Source organism: Achroia grisella, unplaced genomic scaffold (assembly GCF_030625045.1).
Source record: "Achroia grisella isolate CSIRO2021 unplaced genomic scaffold, CSIRO_AGI_Agris_v1 utg971, whole genome shotgun sequence".
Classification (NCBI taxonomy): Eukaryota; Metazoa; Arthropoda; class Insecta; order Lepidoptera; family Pyralidae; genus Achroia; species Achroia grisella.
The window spans coordinates 2506798-2515322 of record NW_026713077.1 but is presented as its reverse complement, the minus strand read 5'-3'; the positions used below and the strand labels follow the sequence as shown (position 1 = coordinate 2515322).

Below are 8525 nucleotides of genomic sequence, written 5' to 3'. Positions count from 1 at the left end.
CAATTCCATCTGTATACTGAACTGGGCGGTAGAGAAAAAACATTAATAGAAAAAATTTGACATTCATATGCGGCTAAAATATCCTACATGAATAAATGATTTCTAATCTGATTTGCGGTTTAGAACGTCGCCTTATTTCTGATGGTTGCGGGTTCGATTTCTCGCAAGGTACAAATATGGTATTGTTGAGTATGATTGTTTGTTGTATACTACGTATGTATTTAAAAAGAAATTGTTTATAATCATTTGTATCAGTTTTTTAGTACTTAGTAAAAGGATTATATATATTGTATTTATTACATTAAATAGTGTTAAGGCAAATAAAAGAATAGATCTAGAATTAGGAGAACTTACTACAGGAATGGACATACATAATTGACATTCTTGTATATGAATAATGATTTACTATTTTTCATTAGATGATTCATCAATTTATTAGGAAGGTTAAATACATATATTTAAAATGTAACTGATGTCTGTTTGTACCTACGTGAAAGATATATGTATAAAAATATTGGACTGGTCTTCAGCAACCTAAAACATTGGTTGTTATAATTTTGTCTTGTTTATAGATTATATAATGTGGTTGTGCGTGGTAAAAAGGATATGAAAATAAGTAGGGTGAAGGATCGTAATTCATCTGGGTATTAGGATGTTATTGCATTAAAAATCATCATAACACTCTTCTTAAGAATACTAGAAAATCACAAAACTCCATATAAAATAGACAATGCACACAGATGCAAATTCTCCCCGCAAAGCCAATGGGTCGTGTCTGTCACAAATTCAACATAATTATTCAAATTTAGCGCTGTGACTAATTTTCCTGCAACACGTCTTGTTTTTAATATAAAAACATACGTAGGCAAAAAATAGTCTTAAGCAATGATTCACTCTCTGAACTTCTATAGCATTTATTAGATTTTCTTCATCTGTTATATTAAATATAGAATAATTGGCTTCATTGTTGATCTCAAAGTGATTTAATTATTATAATTACGTTTATGCAGTTTCAATCTTTAAATTTGAAACAAACATTCTGACTAGCACTAGATGGTAAACGGTAACCGTTGCCAATATGATCGGAACTACAGCCATTACGTTATCCGTGATACCCACTCATACCTTGCTATTACAGAAGACTAAGATGTCATGTCTCTTATGCTGTAATTGCATTGTCTAATCTGCACAGTTGACAAAGCAAACCGCATAGGAATTTTACATTCTAATCTAGAAAAGTGTCATTAGTAATAACAGTAGTAGAGTTCACAACTGCTATTAATTTGTATCAAAATGTAAACAATATCCTATAATAATAATATACATAATTAATCAATATATATGATAGATTAATCAATATATATATATATATAAATCTGATGAAATTAATCAATATATATATATATATCTATGAATGTTGCAGTTGTATTTTAAAAAGAGAAAACAATAAGAGACAATTATTATGCAGCATGAAATATTAAGACAATGGTCCACAAGGACTTACGCTTACTCATCATGCAATTGAAAACATTAATTAAGGTTATAATAAAGAAGCGCGTAACAGAAAGCTCTATGCACGTACAGTTTATATTTCATTCATATGAATGACAAATACATATGTCCGACTTACTAACACAGATAAGGGTCCACAAGCTGCAAGTGAGAATGAAAGTGAACTTTAATGCATAACATTAGAGTTGCGAGTCTATCGAAAGCGTTTGAGAATCTTGCACATGGCGTATAGTAAACAGAGAGGGCCGATGCCGGCGCAAGCGCAGCGTCAGTCAGCCGTTGATCAGTGTTCTAACCGGGCATCTATTGAACGGCACGCGCTAACCGAGTGCAGCGCACGCGTCGAACGAAATACAAATAAAATAATATCGGGTGTAACACAAGGGTGCATCCTTAGACCAGTGTTATTAAAAGTAAATATTTTAAATCAGAGTAACAAATATACATCTGTTGTTTGTAAAAGTGAAGTATTTTATGGTACGGCACATGAGATGCTGATCGTGCGGTAAGTAATTTTCAAATCTTCTTACCGCGTTTGAATGGCACCATTGTTTAAACCAGTTGTCTTTTTTCATAACATCGCCCATATCAATGGCACTTTCATCTCGTCTATATTGTTTTGTTACATCTAATCTAAGTTCTAATTAAAGAGCAGTAAGTAATAAAACATGTTAAAGCGTTGTCGTAAAGTTTTTACGAGTTTTAGCTAGAAATGCCTATTTTATCGCTGGTAGATACTAAATGTTTAGTATAGCGTACTTGAACTTCGAGTTCATGTTTACATCCCACGTTATCTTCACTGTTAACTATTGGGAAATTCGCGATAACAAAATAATATGAGTCATTATTATTTAATTTTCCATAATAACAACAATCAAATGATTGATTGCCTGTGGTTTTACTCCGCGTATGGTTTTGAGATAGCTAGGACGTTCTACTGGAAATTAAATGAAATGATTTATTTTGGAAATATTAGTACTTACAGTAGACAAGATGTTAAATTAAATATTATGATCAGCTATATTTATCGTAATAGGCATGCAAATTATATAAATGTATTTGTTTTAGTCAAATATTCTTGAACACTGTAAAAATTACCATTAGCAATTTTGAACTTAGTGTTCAGGTATTAGGTAAGAGTAATAATAAAAATCTTTATTGTAGCGTCAATAGCATACGTGCTAGTATTTTTTTCTAAACTAATGTTAGTAAAGTCCTCAGTTAGTTAGTAATAAATACAATTACAGTGGTTACAATTGAATATAACATTGGTTATATTTTTAGGCGAATATTATATAAGAGGTTTTAGATTTTATTCATCGATGATTAAAATTTTTAAAAACCATTCTTATTGTTTACTTAACCGTATAAATTTTGCAAGAGACACCCGATGAATTAAGAAATGAAATGAAAAATTTAATAAGTGGTATTTTAATTTTAACGTGTCTGTATATATTTGTGTGTCTGTCTGTAACATCGTAGTTCCTAAACTGATTATAAATTTTGTAATTAGAATTATCATGATTTTGTTTATTATTGTTTTTAACACCAAACTTATTAATTACATTATTCTGTAAATTCTTACTAATATTTTTATTTGAAAAATTATATCTTCTCTTTTAACTCTCTCTTCTTTTAACTTTTAATTTTCTCAAAAGAGAGAGAGAGACAAGTTAAATCATTTAAACTTGTCATACTTAAATTAGTAGTTTTTTAATTTAGATTTTTGTTTGTGACTCAATTCTTATAATATTATTTTATGTCAGGACACGAAACCCCTTTTCGTATAAAAGCCATAAAATAAGTTGTAATTATAAAAAAAAACAAAAAACTTCTATCTGTCAACAAAGTTTATTATTTATTATTAATTTTAAATACATTAAAAATAATTATTTTAATACTTTCGTGTTTAATATACATTATTAATATTATTAACCGGGTCTTAACACGAATAATTTTATGACAAATAAATGTATTTACTTCTCTCGACATTTCGACTAGGTTTCACTAGCCTTTAAAAACCACATTAAAAATAGACAACAGACAGAAACACAAACATTTTTCTATATCTTTATTGTAATTTCTACGATCAAAGCCGGATATTTTCATAATATTGCAAATGCGAAAGTTTGTGAGTATGTATGTTTGTTACACTTTCACGTAAAAACTACTCGACGAATTTTGATCAAACTTTACAATAATATAGGTTATAAATCAGAATAACACATAGGCTATAATTTAAAAAAAGTATATATAAATTGGGAGAAATATAATGATACTTAAATATCAAATAAGTGTGATGCAGAAGAAGTTACGCGAGTAAGCTAGTTAATAACTATTTAATAATAACATACAATTAAATATCTGCCTATCAATGTAATGCCTAACAATGTCTTGTTTTACATCACAATACATTTGATACAAAACTACAAATTGTAGTGACATATAATTTCCATAAATCATCTGACAGTCTATAATTACAGTTGTTTACGATATTGGAGACAGTGGAACTGCAAGTTTTTGCTGGTCGAATCAGTTTCCCGCCGTTGTTTATTATACACTAGCTATGCTCGCGACTTCACGTGGAATAGTGAGCTTGGATAGCATTTTTAGTTATTTAGGCTAATTATTTTATATACTTAATTCAAAATATCTTTATTCATGTAGATTTATTACAGACTCTTATGATATGTCAAATCTACCGTCAGTTCGGAATGATTTCGAGATGACAAGAACTGACAAGAAACTCAATTTGTATAAGAAACTAAACAAATAGGACATACTTATAAATATTTCAATAACCTAAAATGTTTCATCATTCTAGCCTCAAAAATAACGAATTTCCATACAAATTTACATCCCCTATTTTATTTTACTCCTTTGATTATATATTTAATCAACAGTCTAAAAAATAAGTTTCAAGCTTCTACATTTAAAAATGACGATACTTCCTTACATCTTTTCTTCTCCCCTTTCAACCCTTTACAATCCTATTTTCGCATTAAAAATAAACTACGTCCATTCTTAGGGTCTGGACTACCTGTGTACCAAATTTAAATAAGATCGGTTCAGTAGTTTTGGCGTGAAAGCACGACAGACAGAGTTACTTACGCATTTATAATATTAGAAAGGATTTCACTATTTATACGTATAATTAGTAAAAATCACGGGATCTTACCACGTTTTATATTTATTTGCTGAGTTCCCGATATTTCGGCAGTGTTTCAACCACCGTGATCACGGGTAAACTCACGGGATTTCACTATTATCTTAAGTGCCTTGTCATATTTATGTATATTATACTTGTTACAATCTTGAGGGTCGTAGAGATAATTTTTATTAACCTTACAAAGAGATAAGGATGCAGTTTGCTATAACAATTGTTCTTATTGCCATTGGTATGGCAAAATACGTGGTCTTATACTTTGATTAACATCTTACGTGCTGTGTTTTTGATCAAATAAAATAATTATTTATTAGTGCTATTAGAAATAGAAAGTTTCAACCTTCTAGCTTTAAAAATGACTATTCTTCCATTCAAACTTTCATCTTTCCTTTCAACCCCTTACAACCCTTTTTTCGCATTAAAAAAGCCTATGTCCTTTCTCAGGGTCTAGACTAACTGTGTATCAAATTTCATTTAATTCAGTAGTTTTGGCGTGAAAGCGAGACAGACAGACAGACAGAGTTACTTTCGCATTTATAATATTAGTAAGAGTAAGAAAGTAAGGATTTTAAACTTGTACAGAATTAGCATTATCTCATATTAACCAAATGATCACGATCTAATAGTTGTGAAGTCAAAATTGTTCAGTTCTATTTCTAGCGAAGTGTCCACTATAAATACTCCAAGGGTCGGTCTGTCTGTCTGGTCCAAATGCCAATAAGGTGATCGACATTTAAACTGCTTTGAAAGTATTGTTTGAACAGAGAAGTGAATTGCAATCCCTTTTACTGCATGATGGGGAAACAATGCAGGAAAACAAATATGCGATTGCAAATATTTGGGGAGCCACTCTGGTTTTGCACGGGTTTGCAATTATTGTAGAGTTATTATTGTATAATCTATACATATAAATAAAATTGGAGCGTCTGTTTGTAATATTGAAATAACCGTTTTTTACTACATGCATATGAAATTATGAATATAAATACGGTACATACGCCAAAATAACATTTTTTACAAGGTTTGTCTGTATGTTTGTTCCGCCTAATCTCTGAAATGTCTGGACCGATTTTGACGGGACTTTTTTGTCAGGTACCTGATGTAATAAGGACTGCGTGTGTGTACAATGCAGTAAAAGAACTTCAATAATATGTAGTAAGATGGTAAAATCCCATTCGAGTTACCAACAGATATCTATAATGAGTCGAGATAGCTGGGTTTTTACGGACAGCAATTCTTGGCAAAATAATGTTAATATTTAAAATGAAAGTTCTCTGTTTATTGTATATTTGTGATATACAAATATGGCTGGGGAAATTGATGTGGTTTCTGAATATTTTAATAACATACGTCACATATTTATATATCGCTCACTTATTGTAATACTGGCTTAATTCAAAAATTACAAATTTTGGAATTGCCACTTTATAACTGAGGCATTTAAGTCTAATTTGAAAAAAATAAAATTTCTGAGTTACACCAGTATTGTACTAGACATGCGATATATATGTTTTATATACATATATATAAATTTATAAATATCTTATATATAAAATTCTCGTGTCACAGTTTTCGTTCCCATACTCCTCCGGCTTGACCGATTCTCATGAAATTTTGTGAGCGTATTGAGTAGGTCTGAGAATCGGCCAACAACTATTTTTTCATCCCCCTAAATGTTAGGGGTAGTCCACCCCTAATTTTTTTTTTATTTTAAGGCAAAACAACGTTTGCCGGGACAGCTAGTAGATATATAAAATTTTGATGAAGTAATTTATTTTTTAGTAATTTACATTATGTGTGTGTGGGTGTCATGTGTGTGTGTGTGTAGTGAAGTGTGTGTGTGTGGTTTTTAACTTATTATATATATATATATATATATATATATATATATTATATCTATATAAAAGTACATATGACTGTATAAATGATGATATGCAAGTATGCAATAATATGGATATATACTCTGAAAGGTAGCATAGTAAATTCAAAATTACTCCAATACCAATTAAATCATAAACCCTATACAGAACGCAGCCATAATTTCTATCTCGCATCCTACAGCATAGCATGCGCATAATTCCGTAGCATTGAGATTGGTTGGTTTCATTGTTCTGTACATCTGGTTTTCATCCCGTCATACGTTCCGCGAAATAGACTATATTACTTATTAGAAACCATTCTGTTTAGAATTTGTGTATTGGAAACTATTAACCAACGAGGAAATTCTGGAAAAGCGATGAAAGGTTTAACGCATTATGATGAAGTTATTGTTAAGATTTTTACTTAAATGTTCAAACTGTTGATTATATATATTACTGGCTACTGCGACTTCGTCCGCGTGGAATTTAACATTATTTTCTTTTCCTAAAACAAAAGTAACCTAAAACAAACCTAAGTTACTCCTTATTACATCTGCTACCTGCTAAAAAAGTCCCGTCTAAATCGGTCCAGCCATTTCAGAGATTAGCAGGAACAAACAGACAGACAGACGAAAATTGTAAAAAAAATTATTTTGGTGTATACATACACCAAACCGTACACATATTCATATGCATGTAGTAAAAAACGGTTATTTCAATATAAGAAAGAGACACTCCAATTTTATTTATATGTATAGACTAGCTTTTGCCCGCGACTTCGCTTGCGTTAATTTATTCCCTTAGGGATAATTTATCAAAATCATTACTTAGGGGATACCTACGCCATAGTAGCTTTATGCATGCAAAGTCTCAGCCCGATCGGTTTAAAATTGACAAAATTTCATGCAATCTTTCATCCCCTATTTAATCCCCTTGGGGGGTAGAAATAATCAAAATCCTTTCTTAGCGGATGCCTACGTCATAACATCTACCTAATGCCAAATTTCAGCCCGATCCGCCCAGTGGTTTGGGCTGTGCGTTGATAGATCACTATGTCAGTCACCTTTTAGTTATATATATTTAGATGTATAGATAAATTACTTCTGATGCACTTATGAGTAAATAAATAAGTCACGACCTACAATATCAAGTTTGTAACCAATCAGTTGATATAGTGATAGTCAATATTAACTGTCATAAAACCTTCTAACACCCAATACTACCAATATATAGATCTATTGTCATTTTAAAATACCATACGTTTTTTAAAAGCCTCACAACTAATTCTGATAGAGCCGTCACAACCAAATATATGATTGTAACGAGGGGTCAAATTGTAGTGGTTCAAATAACAAATATATCAATTCTGACTAGAAACGTGTTGTAACTTTCGACCAGTTTGTGTAACTGTACTTTAGTTAGAGACTCACATACTAATATAATTTAACAGTAATAGGTAGCTATGTCTAAACAGGCTGTATGGGAATGAGCGGTGGTCCTTTGAAATTGTAGTCGATTATACCTATATGTATATCTTTGCTAATATTATAAATGTGAAAGTAACTAACTGTCTGTCTGTTGCGCTTTCAGGCCAAAACTGACTAGATTAATGAGAAAATTTAAATGAAATTTGAAACACAGGTAGTCTAGACTGTGAGAAAGGATAAAGTACTAGTACTACTTTCTGATGCTTTATTAAGTCAGTTTATTAAATGTAAATATATATTCAAACTTTCTAAAAATGTCAACCTTAAGGGGTTGTTAAAGTATTACGTAAGCAGATTTATTACAATTATTTACCCCCCCACCCTCTTTGTCAACAAAAGTAAGCAAAGCTCTTAGTCTCTCCTTGCTAACGTAAATATATTTCAATTAATGTATTGTATTTTTAGCAAAGAATATGTGAGGGATACATTCGTAATAACTGCCGATAGCAATGTACAATGTCCGGTTGACCTCCACGCGGTTCTCCCTGGAAATCATCATGA

The 8525-nt window shown here is 30.9% G+C and overlaps 1 protein-coding gene across 2 annotated transcripts in view; it reads left to right on the top strand.

The window, feature by feature from the left end:
* The first annotated feature begins 1818 nt into the window (after positions 1-1818).
* The window catches only part of LOC131854165 (facilitated trehalose transporter Tret1-like), a 98461-nt gene continuing 91754 nt past the window's right edge, over positions 1819-8525 (top strand). For both annotated transcript variants that reach the window (XM_059205296.1, XM_059205295.1), the window contains exon 1: positions 1819-2017. The gene's annotated coding sequence lies outside the window, so the exon portion shown is untranslated. The remainder of the gene's footprint in view (positions 2018-8525) is intronic.